A 15,468-nucleotide genomic window follows, 5' to 3' on the forward strand; every position below is an offset into this window, starting at 1 on the left:
TTTGTCTAAGAGCTCTAAAAGCTGCCTGCTTTGGTCACTTTGAGTTTCCTATTTCATATATGTACAAATTAAATTTGTTTTTCTATTTTTTTAACGTTACTTTATTTGACAGTGGGGGAGGGGCAAAGGAAGAGACAGAGAGAGAGACAGAGAGAGAGAAAGAGAGAGAGAAGGAGAGAGGGAGGGAAGGAAAGACAGACAGAGAGAGAGAGAGAGAGAGACAGACAGACAGACAGACAGACAATGAATATCCCAAGTAGACTCCATGCCCAGCACAGAGTCTGACTTGGGGCTTGATCCCATGACCGTGAGATCAAAACCTGAGCCAAAACCACGAGTCAGACACTTAATTGGCCGAGTCACCCAGGCACTCCAGTTTTTGTTTTTATGCCAATTATTAGACCAAAGAACCTACCAGAAAGGAAAAGTATCCCACCCCTATATCTTCAGTCTTTATTCAGACCTCTCTCATCTAATAAAAAGTTTATTGTGTAAATTACACATTAAGTATCTAAAGATGAGATGCAGTTTAAAGAATAAAAAATCAGCATTTCCACTACCCCAGGTTACAACGGAGAATATACCAGTACATCAGGAAAGTCCTCTTTGTGCCCTGCCCTGATCACATCTTCCTCTCATCCCAACCCCACACCATAAGATTAGCTAGGATTCTGGGTTCTGTATTAGTAATTGTCTCGGCTTTCTTTTTAAAGGGAGTATCTTTAGCATTTTACCTCTAGAGGTGATCATTGCTCCAGGTGTCCTGTAATTGGTCTTTAATGGGTAAAGAAAATAATCTTCTTTTCCTAGTTCATTATATACCCACAAATAAATCGGAATATAGGCCTTTCATACACATATATCAGATATGGGATATACATCATGGTATATTACCTATGTCCTAGATTTTATATATATCCTCCTATGGATTTTTTTGAAGTTTATTTATTTTGGGAATGAGCAAGGGAGGGGCAGAGAGAGAGGAGGACAGAGGATCTGAAGCAGGCTCTATGCTGACAGCAGAGAGCGCAATGTGGGGCTCAAATTCACGAACTGTGAAATCATGACCTGAGCCAAAGTCAGAGGCTTAACTGACTGAGCCATCCGGGTGCCCACCTCCTAGAGATCTTATATAGAATCCATTTCTGACTTTTCTACCCTAGATGCAGGTATGTTTTATGGATGTTAATATAGATATATATAACCCAGTTTTGTGCATATCATCTATATATATACACACACTATATATATCTATCAGATCTAGACCACAGATCTTACCTATCTGTAATCCAGAAATGAATGTTCCATTAAACTTTTTCCTGTACCTCCTGAGATGGTAATTACAGTGGTTTATATTGATTTTTTTTTTTTTTTTTTTTTTTTTTTTGCTTTTCAGAGATAAACCTAATTTCCTATCTTAAAAAAAAACACACAGATTTAGGATGCTGTAGTATGCTGTATAATTTTCATCAATGAAACCAGCCTGTAGATTTACATTCTTGTATTTTCCTGTTTTTCTTACGCTAGTTTTACTGAAGCAGTTGAACACTGCCACATTTTTATTATCTGGAAGAGTTTGCAATAAATGAGAATTCTCTGTTCTTGGAATTTATCAAGATGTTTGGGTGCAGTGTTTCTTCGTGGTAATGAAGCATTTGATGCTGATTCTGTTTCTTCACAGGTTATAGTTATAAAACTATTCCAGTTTTCTATTTAAGCCACTTTGATATATTACTAGAAAAAAAGTTATTTCATCCACATGAAAGTATTTGCATGAGGGCACCTAGGTGGCTCAGTTGCTTAAGCAGCCAACTTGATTTCGGCTCAGATCATGATCTCACAGTTGTGGGATCAAGCCCCAAGTCAGGGTCTGTGCTGGGCAGGGAATCTACTTGGGATTCTCTCTCTCTCTCTGACCCTTCACCATGCATGCTCTAACCCCCCTTTCTCAAAATAAACTTAAAATTTCTCTTATCTTTTGCATCTATGGCATCTGTAGTTAAGTATCTTTCCTCATTCCTCATCTTTTTTTCCCCACTTTTAACTTTGACATAAGTTTGTCTTATTATTCTCTTCAAATTACTATTGCTGGACTTTGACGATCTCCTCCACTGCACACTTGTTTTCTATTTCATTAAATTCCTCTTTTTATTTTATCTTAATTTATCGGTGTTAAAAATGTAGAACTGTAGAATTAACTTGAATGCATGGCTCATTAATTTCAAGCCTTTATTTTGTTCTAAGCATTCAAGCTTAGCATTGTAAGCATTTCAGGCTATACATTTCCCTTAACCACCTTAAGTACAGCATCCCCCAAACTGACATTTTTGTTATTATTTGGCTCTTTTCAGGTGTGTTCTAGAATTTGTAAATGCAGTTTTCCTTTTCCTAGATAAGCCCTATGCTTATTGCATTAGGTTAGCAAGGGATAATATAACTTACAGGATACTAATCTTCTGAAATAATTGAAACTAGCTTTTATATATTCCAAAATATGTAGGTAGGGGTGTGTGTGTTTAACTCTTCCATGAGTACTTGGAAATGCAAAGTATTTTCCACTGTGGGTACAATGTTGTATATGTGGACATTAGATCATGCTTGTTAACTGTGCAAATCTATTTTATCATTACTGATTTTTTGGTGTCCTTTATATAGCAAGGTAGAAGTATTATCCTCTCCCATCAACCTAGGGATTTTGACAATTTCCCTTTATCTTTTTGTCAACTTTTGGTATCCTATTCGGTGATGTAAAAGATTTAATAGTAACCCTGGCCTTTTAATATGAAGTGTTTATCTTTTATAATTTGAAGGCCATGAATACTTTTCTACCATTATACTTGTGTAAAATTAGTGAACACTATGCCAGGAATGGTAATAAGTACAACACATGCTTAGAGAAGTCACATGAGGAACCTAATCAACACATGGCAAGTATAGATAGTAATTTATTAGAAAACAAAGAGCTAAATTTTACAGGAAGCCACTAGTAATCTAGAACTTGGAACAATGCAGGATCTCCATTCTCAAAACCTATGCCAATGAGGGCAGGAAACAGGAATATCACAAGCCCTGGTAAAGCAATCTGCAAGAATGTTATCTACCTAACAAGGTCTGGGACCACCTGAGTCAAGGGCATGGAACATTAATGGTCAGCTCCTGTGAAATGAGAGAGCATTAAATAACATGCTTTCAGGCAGAGATAAGCAAAGGCACAAGGGGACTGACGGATCCTAACTTCAACAGCCAGAGGACTAAGCTTTTATGATAGTCAACAAAAATGTGCAATTATAAAGGGGTGCCTAAGTATACAGTAGCACTTAATAGCCTTCATAAATCCCAAATTCCAGAATACAAACAAACTAGCACCCCTTTGATAATTTTTTTAATGTTTATTTTTGAGAGAGAGACATAGCATGAGCGGGGTATGGGCAGAGGGAGCCAACCCAAAGCAGGCTCCAGGCTCCCAGCTGCCAGCAGAGAGGCTGACACGGGATTCAAACTCACCAACAGCGAGATCGTGACCTGAGCCAAAGTCAAATGCTCAACCAACTGAACCACCCAGGTGACCTGAGAATTTCTAAGAACTAACGTTAAAAGATATATACAGTTAGAAAATGCTTATGAATTCTACAATAAATGAATTAAAAACCAAAGTCCTCCTTCCTACACCCAACCCCCCAAAAGGGCAGGGGAAGGAAGGAAGATAATAGGTGAATATTTTCAACATTCACCAAGATGTTTCCTTGTTTTTTACTTAACTGGCATGTTTAAATACTTCCAGGAATTAATACCAGTTATTATCTTCCTACTATTTTCTCTGTATTCTGTGATAAAATAATACGTTTCCCTTGCTGTCAATTTGCTTTGACTCAAAATACATTGCCTTTTTCACTTCTATGCATGTATTATTTATGAGGATTCAGACTTCCAGTGTAAATCTTCAAAAGAATAAAATATCTACAAAGCACCTGTACGGGGACAGCAGGACTTCCTGGCTAAGCAAACACAGGGCAGCTAACATACCAACTGAAGGAACTGATATTAATTATGTATTTGCTACTAAATTAAGTATCCTGGAAATTCACATGATGAGCCAAAATATGTGTACATGTCTATTCATCTAGTAAAACTATTTCTAGGAATCTTCCCTAACAAAAGAATCGTGAGTACTGAAAAGACTAGCAGCAGAAACATATTCACTACAGCACCATGTATAACAGCAAAAGTAAGCATCTCAAATATCTAACATTTAAGGAAAATTATGTAACTTAGTGGCACACAATGGAATATTTTGCTGCTACTTAAAATGATGGCTATGAAGGTGATATGGGGTGATATGAAGGTGATATGGTAATGTGGAAACGAAAACAATCTGGACCTCTTATTCTCTCAAAAACCATACTGAGTACTTCGTATGTGCCAGACAATACTCTAGTGTCAACCAAAGTCTCCACTCTCTTGGAACTGATACTCTAATAGATTATAGATAACAAATAATTTGATTATATACTGTAATATATACATAACATAGAACACCTCGCCCTGTGTTCTTAACAGCTGGATACTTCTCATGCGTCTTACAGCATCGGGAGAACTAGGTTTAAAATGGGACCTAAAAGGATTCTCAAAAAGTATTAGCATATTTGTTTCAAAGTACGTTGAAAGCCATCAACACTGCAACAGTTATCAAAAATCATTCAAATCCCGGGGCGCCTGGGTGGCGCAGTCGGTTAAGCGTCCGACTTCAGCCAGGTCATGATCTCGTGGTCCGTGAGTTCGAGCCCCGCGGCAGGCTCTGGGCTGATGGCTCAGAGCCTGGAGCCTGTTTCCGATTCTGTGTCTCCCTCTCTCTCTGCCCCTCCCCCGTTCATGCTCTGTCTCTCTCTGTCCCAAAAACAAACAAACAAACAAAAAACCGTTGAAAAAAAAAATCATTCAAATCCCTCAATTCAAAATTCTTCTTGTGAACATATAATGCATACATGATGATAAAAGATAAAACTAAAAAGAAGACTCAATCCACGTTCCTTATCTATGACCAGCACTGATGAATAGGGTGTATGTAATTTGAAAAATTATTTCATCTATCCATGCCTCCATCCTTTTATCCATCCAGCTGTGGAGCTGGCATTGGGAAACGGTAGGCATTTAAAAAAAAAAAAAATTAAGAAAACAGATCCTGTCCCTAGATGATCTCAGACTGGTAGGGGAAAAAGACCTATAAACTCATAAATATAAATAATAAATCCAATCACACAGAATTGAACAAGCTTTCTAAACAGCACTTTTAAAAATTTCTTCTGAGATCAGGCACTTTCTCTTTATAGTCATCTAAATTTCTTTTATGACTTTCTTTTTTATTATCATTGTCCATTTATCTATTACATTAGGCTTTCTATCTAGGAGGCTTTCTTTTGATTTTAAAAAACATAAAGAAAGGCATTTACTGTTTCTGATATATATGGCAAATTTGCCACAGCTGGTTATTTTCTATTTAACTCTTTCCAGGGTTTTTTTTTTTTAATGTATACTTTAAAAATATTAGACAGTAAAGTTCTAGCAATGTGATTTATAGTACTGGATTTTGACATCCTAAAGAGTCTTTACTTAACCAAGGATGATATAAATATTAACCTTTATTTCTTCCACGTTTCCACTATTTAAACGTTCAAGTTGTCTAAAATTTAACAGTGATATTAAATGGTATTTTCCCTTAATTTCTCATCTATCCAATCTCGCTTAGTTTAAGAAATCAAATATACTTGTGGTATTATTATATAAACTGGGGTTTGATTTTGAACTTTGTCCTCAAGATAGACCTCCTGAGCTGGGCTATACTGTTTGAACTGTTGTGGCTTTATGAGATATTAGAATACCAGTTAGTTCAAGAAGGAACTAGATATTTCCAACTTACTACATTTCTATTCAATAAAAAGGGAGTTCTCTCCATTTATTAAGATCTATTCTAATTTTTTTTGTAAAGTCTTAAACTTTTTCCTTCTTCCATGCAGGTAAGTCCTACACATTCTGTGTTAAAATTATTGCATAGTTTTCTAAGTTTTCTTTTATGTTTATTTACTTTGTGAGAGGGAGTGGGGGAGGAGCAAACAGAGAGGGAGTGAGAGAGAATCCCAGGCAGGCTCTGCAACTGCTGGCACAAAGCCTGATGTGGGGCTCGAGCCAACGAACCGTGAGCTCATGACATCAGCTGAAACCAAGCATCGGATACCTAACCGACTGAGCCACCCAGGGACCCCACTTTCATAGTATTTTATATTTTGGAATCCTAAGGAAACTGTGTCCTTTATGTTATCTGACAACTGCTGGTATACAAGAACGTTATGAACTCTTTTTATAAGTAATAGTTTTGCCTCACTTCCAATCCAGTGAAACCTTAAATGTTTTCATGACCAAATTACCATTAATCCTATTACAAACACTGAGTTACTAAAATAATCGATTAACAATGACCTATAATTACAAAAGCATCCCTAATTTTCTAGCAGAAAACATGAAATCAGTATCTAAAGGGGAAGAAGTTAAAGTCTTTTTTTTTTAAGTTTATTTATTTTTTATTTATTTTGAGAGACAGCACATGTGCATGCACAAAGTACAGGTAGAGAGAAGAGATAGAGAATCTCGAGCAGGCTCCGCTCTGTCACTGCAGAACCTAACGCAGGGTTTGAAGCCATGATCTGTGAGATCATGACCTAGGCCGAAATCAACAGTCGGATTCTTAACTGACTGAACCACCCAGGCACCCTGAAGTGAAAGTCTTTTAAAAATTATGCATAATCCTGGGGTGCCTGGGTGGCTCAGTCGGTTAAGCATCCAATTTCAGCTCAGGTTATGATCTCACACTCCATGGGATCGAGCCCTGCATCAGGCTCTGTGCTGACAGCTCAGAGCCTGGAGCCTGCTTCGGATTCTGTGTCTGCCTCTCTCTCTGCCCCTCCCCCGCTCATGCTGTCTCAGAAATAAATAAAAACATTAAAATTTTTTTAATTATGCATAATCCTTAAAATAACTGCAGCATGAAAAATATTAACAATCCAACTATAGAATTTTCATAACTTAGGCATTTTAAGATTAAAATGTCATGTTTATCCAAGATTACTTGTCTCAATCAAGTTTAGGTTCATAACTTAAATATCCAAACATCAGATATTTGGTAGATATTGATTTAAACATTCACTTATGAAACAGAAAATCTTCCCAAGTTTTCTGCAATCAATTTCATATGGGTTTGAGGTCACTTTCTGTTGTCATATAGGACATTTGCCCCCACAACTCCTACAGGATTGGATTCACCTAATAATAAACAGGATCACCTGGAGTTATTTTTAACATTCTTATTTGGTGACAACATAGATGAACACTCTTCACAAGTCTAAGAGCCGCCAAGAGGGAATAGTGATGCTTGGGAATGGGATACAGGGAGTCGGCCAGAAAGGCCTAAACGTGTGTATCCTCAGGGCTGTCAGACGAAACCATCCGCAGCTGTTTGCCGTCCTGGGGTCAGGAGGCCAGGGAAACTTGCCTGGTTGACTCAGGGCACAGAGCTGTGTCCCTACTCATGCAGGGACATGCAGGTGAGCTTTAGTTTGCTTTACTTACATAAAAAAAGATATATCTGCACCTCTGTGGGTATCTTTCTGTCAGTCAGTGTCCTGCTCACAATGACCACAGCAATACAGTCAAACTCTTCTGAAACAGATGTATATGTAAAACAGGCACATTAATAGGGCTTGTACAATATACAAAGTAAATGCAGGACCTCACTATGATGAATATACCTCTTTTTAAGTGAAGAATTTAAAACTGAGGAGTTTAAAAACAATCACTAAGAGCCTACTATATAAAGATTAAATAGAACACTGAAGGCATTTTAATAGTATTAAGCACTGAACAAATTCTTTTTATTTTTTTATTTTTTTTTAATGTTTATTTTTGAGAGAGAGAGAGACAGAGCATGAGCAGGGGAGGGGCAGAGAGAGAGGGAGACACAGAATCTGAAACAGGCTCCAGGCTCTGAGCTATCAGCATAGAGCCCGACGCGGGGCTCGAACTCACGAACTGTGAGATCATGACCTGAGCCGAAGTCCGATGCTTAACCGACTGAGCCACCCAGGCGCCCCCTGAACAAATTCTTTTAAATACAGCATTTCTGATTATTAAGAGCAATTAAGACAGTTTCATGGAAAGCTCTAAGCAGAAGACACTTTTGGAAGGGCAGCTTTTGATATTTAAAAAGTTCAGCATTTCTACGTCATTTCCCAGGGCCCAAATGTATCAGTGTTATTACTGATGGACATGAGCCCAAGAAAAAGGGAAGAAGTGAAGGTAACTACATTTTCACAGAAATGTGGATGGCTGGTGTCATCCTTTTCCATTATCAAAGTATATGTAAGAGATGAAGGGACTTATCTGAAAACCCCAAGAGTCTGATTCCAAATAAGTTGCTGAAAATTCATGTCTGGACTTTAGCAAAAAGGCTGCAAATAAAGACACAGATTTGAGAATTCTTAACACAGAGGTGGATAGTAGAAACTCTAAGAATGAACAAAACCTATGAAGGGGTGTTCATTAAAAACTTCATGATGGTAGGAGTTGGTATCTTACAAATCCAGGCCTACATATGTTTCTATATCCGTGTATGCGTGTGCCTAAACACGTTTATTATATTTCAATAAGTGGGATATCCAAATTGCTCTATAACTTGTGCTTTTATGTAACACTACATATTGAACATCTTCACCTATGAGTACATGGAGTTTACACAATATTTTAAGACTCTAACACATTCCTCTTGTATAGTTGTACCATATTCACTCTTCTGACAGACCGTAGCATTCTTTCCAATTTCAACTATTATAGAAATGTTGCAAAGACATCCTCATATATATTTAATTATTTTTACAGAAATACTGAAAAGAAGACCAAGGACAGACTTCTAAGACAGCCCAAGATTTTATTTATTTATTTTTTTTTTTAATTTTTTTTTTAATTTTTTTTTTCAACGTTTATTTATTTTTGGGACAGAGAGAGACAGAGCATGAATGGGGGAGGGGCAGAGAGAGAGAGGGAGACACAGAATCGGAAACAGGCTCCAGGCTCTGAGCCATCAGCCCAGAGCCTGACACGGGGCTCGAACTCACGGACCGCGAGATCATGACCTGGCTGAAGTCGGACGCTTAACCGACTGTGCCACCCAGGCGCCCCCCAAGATTTTAAACTAATCTTAAATACAAAAGATTATACTAATTTAAAAAGTCAATTCATAAGAGATGTACCTATGTAAATAAAATTGAGCACAAAAGCCACATTATCCCAAAAGCCAAAATTTCAAAATTCAATGTAAAACAAAATCCAAGTTTGCTAGGATTTCAAAATTTCATTGTAAACATCCTTTCCCTTCAATTTTAATAATCTGTAGTAGAGATTAAATTTCTTACTTTAAAAATATATTGGGTATATTATTAAAAACATTTCCTATGCATTTAATTAGTTTAAGTTGGGTGATCAATAGTGTTTATAAAAACTGTTTTACTTATTATCATTACTGTGGTTGACATACTTTAAATTTCAATTTCATATCAAATTTGAACCACACACAGGTTAGCAATACCTCCAAGGCAATATAGCTACGCCAACTAATGAAATCATGGCATGACCTTCTGGGTCAAGAAGATAACATTTACCATTACACTGGCATTTAAGACAAAATATTCTATCCTTTCAACAAAACCAAAGGAATTGTTCTGTACAGCTATACAAAGATAACCACCTGGATGAAATTAGCAACACAAATATAACATTGTTCTAAATAGTTTCATATAAAGATGTGTGAGGGGAGGGAAAAGATTAAAAAATATAAAATGGGGCACCTGGGTGGCTCTGTCAGTTAAGCATCTGACTTCGACCCACCCAGGTCATGATCTCATGGCTGTGAGTTTGAGCCCCACATCGTGCTCTGTGCTGACAGCTCAGAGCCTGGAGCCTGCTTCAGATTCTCTGTCTCCCTCTCTGCCCCTCCCCTGCTCATGCTCTGTCTCTCTCTCCTTCAAAAATAAACAAACAGGGGAGAGGAGGGGAGGAGAGGGGAGGGGAGGGAAGGGAAGGAAAAAACTTCAGAACCAGTACCAGAGCCCTTGCCCACAGCAGAGTACGGTCATGGAGAGACAGGGTTCCACAGTGCAGACCCCAGAGACCATTTCTGGGCTCAAAGACAAATTCCCACACACAAAGGGAGTCCGAGCAATCAACTTGCCTCTAATCTTATACTACGTCCCTCCTCAAACCGTGGAGGTGCGAATGAAGGCAATTCACATTAACACCCATAATGCCACAGCACGTATGACCCAAATGTCATACGGACAGCGCACATCAAATGCTAACTGTTGTTATTAGCAGCCATAGTAGACTATTCTAGTTTAACCGCACAAGCAAAATGATACCTACTTGAAGACGATGGATGGCCTGGAACATTAAAGTTTTAATCAACTTCATAAAACAGCAACACTAAAACCCAGGCACTAGAAGAAACTACAAAGAGAGAGACCTCCACTGACAGCAAAACAGGACAAAAAAGAGAGAGGAAGAGAGAGAGGGTGGTAAGAAGGGCAGAGATGGAGAAAAGAAGGGACGATTAACACAGGACCAACCTGGGATAAAGAGTTATAAACTGAGTTACTATCAATCTTGATGTATTTTGCACATGATTCTTTAATCTTTCTTTAAAAAAATATTTAGTCTAAAATGCTGACATGATGCAAATTTTAAGAGAAGGGCTAGAAAATATCCTTTAAAGTAACTAAGCTTTATCACTCAAAGCTTCTGGGATGATCTTTCAAAAACACTACATTAAAACTTTTCATTATGATGAAAAGACAATACAAAGTTCTCTTTTCAACACGGCAAAGAAGAAATCCTGCGATGAAGGCAGAAAAATATTTGGGGATAGCTTGGGGTGGGTAATGATCACTGTTATAATAAGAGAAAAATCCCAGGGACTTCACCCTTCATTCTCTCTTAATGTGTCTGGAAATTTCCATTTCCCTTCAAAGAGACAGCTCCCATTTTGCTGCTCTAAAGATTGCTAAAGCCTCAAGAATAACCGAGTAAAATTATCCTCTAAAGTCCGTATTTCATTTATGAAGTATTCATGCCATTAAACCTCCATATCCAGAGTAATCATATTATACTTATACCATTTTCTTCTGGGAAAGTCTAGCAAGCATGTTAGCACAAAACCAGGTTTCAGAAAAAATAGAAGATATAATCCCTCACAAGCATTTTCCTTTCTCTTCCTCATAGCAGGGTAGTTCAAAGACATTAGCTTGAAGCATCTAATTTTAAAGAGAACCATTTGTTGTATCTTGCATTACAATTTTACTTGGTCAAGGCAGTACAAAAAAGTGTAACTTTTTATCAGAAACCAAGATTTTCAAGAACCTATGTATAGGAATACAAGCAAAATAACTGATCAGGTACATTAATTTAACTTTAATGCATAATGTGTTATACAACAAACCTCTAGAAAGATTTCAAAATAATAAAATGCAATGGTGTAGAGATGAGCACAACTCTACTGCATAAGCCAATAATTAATCACTACACACACTTATTAACGTATGTTCACACTTGGGTTATACCCTTAACTTTGAAGTAATGTGAGAACATCAGCCTGGTTTGCTCCTGTGTTTTTTGTTTGTTTTTGACACAAAAATGTGAATGTGTTACATGAACTAGACAAAAAGAAAACCTTTCAACTGTGAATCAATGCATTATCCCTCAAAGATAAAATGTACTATAGAAATGTAAAACACAAACTACTGTAATCATCATTAATCAATAGAGCATATTGTTTCTAGTAAACTGGAGTATCTGTTACTGGTCCTTGTTTTACCAGATCCATTCCAGTAATTCATCTCTAATTTGACAGAACCTCAAAGGGGGCGGTGGGATGCTCTTGGAGGCCAGACATATGGGTGTGAAAATGCTCTGCTATTTCCTTAATTTGAACACCTTGGAATTGCCCAAGTCCTACAATGTCAGTGCTTCTATTCTTAACGGTTTCCATTTAAAAGCAAATGCTTCTGCAATGTTTCCAGCTTCTCCAAAGATAAAAGACTCCTTGGTCCTTAGAGCAGTAACATGGGGGCTTTAAAGAGAGAATACCAGACTGAAGTATCTACCCAGGTTTACTTCATTTCTCCTAGGAATGGTCCTCCTGGGGAGCTCCCTGCAGATAAAACTTTGTTTCTCTTTCCTAAATGACAGTTTCTTTGGGAGAAATAAAGACTTTTCAACTGCACAGGAGGAATCTGGGAGGAAAGAAGTTTCTGAATTATACAAATATCTGGAGATTTCCAGAGGGTAGAATTACTTGAGACCATTCCTGAGGGGGCTGAGAAGATTGTAAAAAGCATGAGGTGCTCAAAAAAGGCACAGTGCGGGAAGGAGACGCAACCAGACAGTCCAGCCAGCAAAACAAGGGGACAGCTGAAACCAGCCCCTGGAGCATCAGGGGAGCACACAGTACAGAGGTGACCATGTTACGAGCAGCCTCAGGAGAAATCTGCTCAAGTAATCCCCACAAACTAAGTAATCACCGGGGCATTTGCTGCTCCTGGTTCCTAAGAGACCTATCCCCATATTATTCAGAAAACGAAATCCCCACTTGCAGATTTCTGATGGCCAGTGACTAATTTTGAGATAACCTTGGGACATAAATACAACACAGACATGCTTTTAAAGCTTAAAGACATTTACAGTGATATTTTGAGGAAAAAAAATCTTGGTACTCATGAGGTAACAGAAGCCCTGTTAGGGTTAAGGAAACTTGAAATAACAGCATTTACTGTAATTCTGGTCCTCACTTCCTCACTCGTGTAATCTCCGAAATGATATGTAATAAGTACTCTGTACGTGCCCGTCATGCGGATGAATGTGAAAAATACAAAGATGAAGGAAAACAGACTGCAGCCCCTAAGGACTTGTACTTGGAGGAAACTGAGAAGCAGGAAATGTAATAAATATGAAAGTGCTGCGGAAAGCTGAAGAGTGACCTTCATTTTAATACTGGAGACTACCTGCATTACTTTTCTACCTTCATGATTTGTCTTAGCAACTACAGCTACATCTCTCACTGCAGCCACCATTACGGCCCAGGAAATAACCGGCATACATCACATGCTCAGGAGAGGAGACTGTGTACGGAGAGCATGGACTTTGGAATCTAAGAGGACTGGGTTTGAATACTGGTTGCTCTGCCTGATAGCAGAGTTAATTTAGGTATGCTATAGAATATTTTTTAAGGATCCATTCTCTTATCTAGAAAATAGGAATAGTAATAAGTCCCACCTAAGTATTCAGAAGAGTGAAATCAATAAGAAAATACTAGAATGCTTGGAAAATTAGGAGGCATAAAAAAATAAATGCTTCTTGTCTTTTCACTTGTGCACCCCATTTTCCTGATGTCAGGGCAGGGGTCCAATGAGCAATTCCTGATTGCTTTCCCATTCCATCTTCTCTAAAGGGGAAGAAGTCCTCTGAGTGATCCTACAGTCTCTTTTCTGTGGAAAGCAGCAGCAAATATCAAGTACGGTAGAAGACCGGTCCTGAAACACACCAGGTTTTAGCTGTATTACTTGGGAATACAGCTTGTGTTGATAGCGGACTTTTAGGAATTCCCTCACTCTTAAACTAGCTCCAGCAAACATGGCAAGTACATGTTTTGGCTTTAATGTAGTCTTTTTTTTTTATTTTTAAATTTTTTTTTTCAACATTTATTTATTTTTGGGACAGAGAGAGACAGAGCATGAACGGGGGAGGGGCAGAGAGAGAGGGAGACACAGAGTCGGAAACAGGCTCCAGGCTCTGAGCCGTCAGCCCAGAGCCCGACGCGGGGCTCGAACTCACAGACGGCGAGATCGTGACCTGGCTGAAGTCGGACGCTTAACCGACTGCGCCACCCAGGCGCCCCATTTAATGTAGTCTTTAATCAGCTCATGTAAGGCACTGCTATTTTCACATTGTCATGGTACTCCAATCTTAAGGTAGGAAGAAGCATTTTGGAAAATGACGTGTCAAATATATTTGGAATTCCTAAAATATTTAATAACATCTTCACAGGTCTGTTTTGGAAGAAATTCTGAAACCCAAGAATTAAAAATTCCACTCCTTAATAGTATTTTGTAGTGGTACAAAGCTGGTGCTGATCTTGGTCAGTCTAAGAACTTCGTAGCTCAGGTGGGGCTTTAGTCGGTCTGTGGGTGGAAAGTCTAGAGGTGAATTTAAGCTCTTTTAAGACTTAAATTCATCAGGACACCTGGATGACTCAGTCCACTAAGCGTCTGAGTCTTGATTTCGGCTCAGGTCATGATCTCAAAGGTTCATAGGTTTCAGCCCTGCATCGGATTCCACACTGGCAATGTGAAGCCTGCTTGGGATTCCCTCCCACTACCGTCTGCCCCTTCCCACACACGTCCAAAATAAATAAATTAAGAAAAAAAAGATTCAAGACTCCCTGGCAGGTCTCTTCTCCCCCTTTTGGTTTGGTACTCACAGAGGGAGACGCTTGAGTTTTCTTATTTTTGTTTTTTTTGTTTTTTCCTTTCCTAACTATGTCCTTGAGCTACCATGGTTACCAACAGTCTTATTTTTAGAAGGTGGAGATAATAAAAAAAAATGCGAAGAATGGCTACATAGATGAGCTAAAATGATCAGAGTCGAGAAACAGGCCTAATCAAATAGGAGGGATGTGGTGTTACACACAGAGCACTACACAGCATGGAAAGAACAGATAATAACACAGACTGAGCATAATCCCAAAACATCAGCTAAGAATGGAAAAATCAGAAAATGATAATCCAGGATAAAGAACACAGGCGAAGATGGTAAAGGTTACCAGAGAAGCAAGCTTTGATCTAGCCACAGCGCTGGAGTAACTGATCATGAACCATTAACTAGCCTTCTGCTATGATGACAGGAAAAAACAAAACACAAAAACAACAACAAAAAACTGTTGTTTTACACATGAGCTATTTTTACAAATGGTTCTTTGCCACCGAAGTCCAGAGTATGAAACTAATTCCCTTTTCTCTAGAAAGATTCAGCAGTTCTGAGAAGCACTAAGAAGGTCAATGTTTAGAAATGAAAACAAAACCTCTTAAGTATACTCAGGTTTCTACCATAGAAGATGGGAAAAGACAAGGTAAAATAACCAAACAAGACAACACAATGAAGATTAACATTCTTAACCATAGCTCCCAACGCTGAGCATACCTGGCTATTCCTCAGCCTCATCTCAACCATTCTAACCCGCATTTGTGCCCATCCAGAAGGCTCTTGCCATAGGGCAGGACACTTGCCTGTTCCGTCAGGAGTAGTGCTGCTTCCTCATTGCTCCACTCCATTGTCTGGTAACTACTATGTGTCTTTCTGTTGAAAGACCAAGGGTTGCTT

The 15,468-nt window shown here is 38.4% G+C and overlaps 1 protein-coding gene across 19 annotated transcripts in view; it reads right to left on the reverse strand.

Annotated features, from left to right (window-relative positions):
- The window catches only part of CADPS2 (calcium dependent secretion activator 2), a 540,583-nt gene that overhangs the window by 274,127 nt on the left and 250,988 nt on the right, over window positions 1-15,468 (reverse strand). The gene's annotated exons all lie outside the window — the stretch shown is intronic.

This window comes from Prionailurus bengalensis, chromosome A2 (assembly GCF_016509475.1).
Source record: "Prionailurus bengalensis isolate Pbe53 chromosome A2, Fcat_Pben_1.1_paternal_pri, whole genome shotgun sequence".
Lineage (NCBI taxonomy): Eukaryota > Metazoa > Chordata > Mammalia > Carnivora > Felidae > Prionailurus > Prionailurus bengalensis.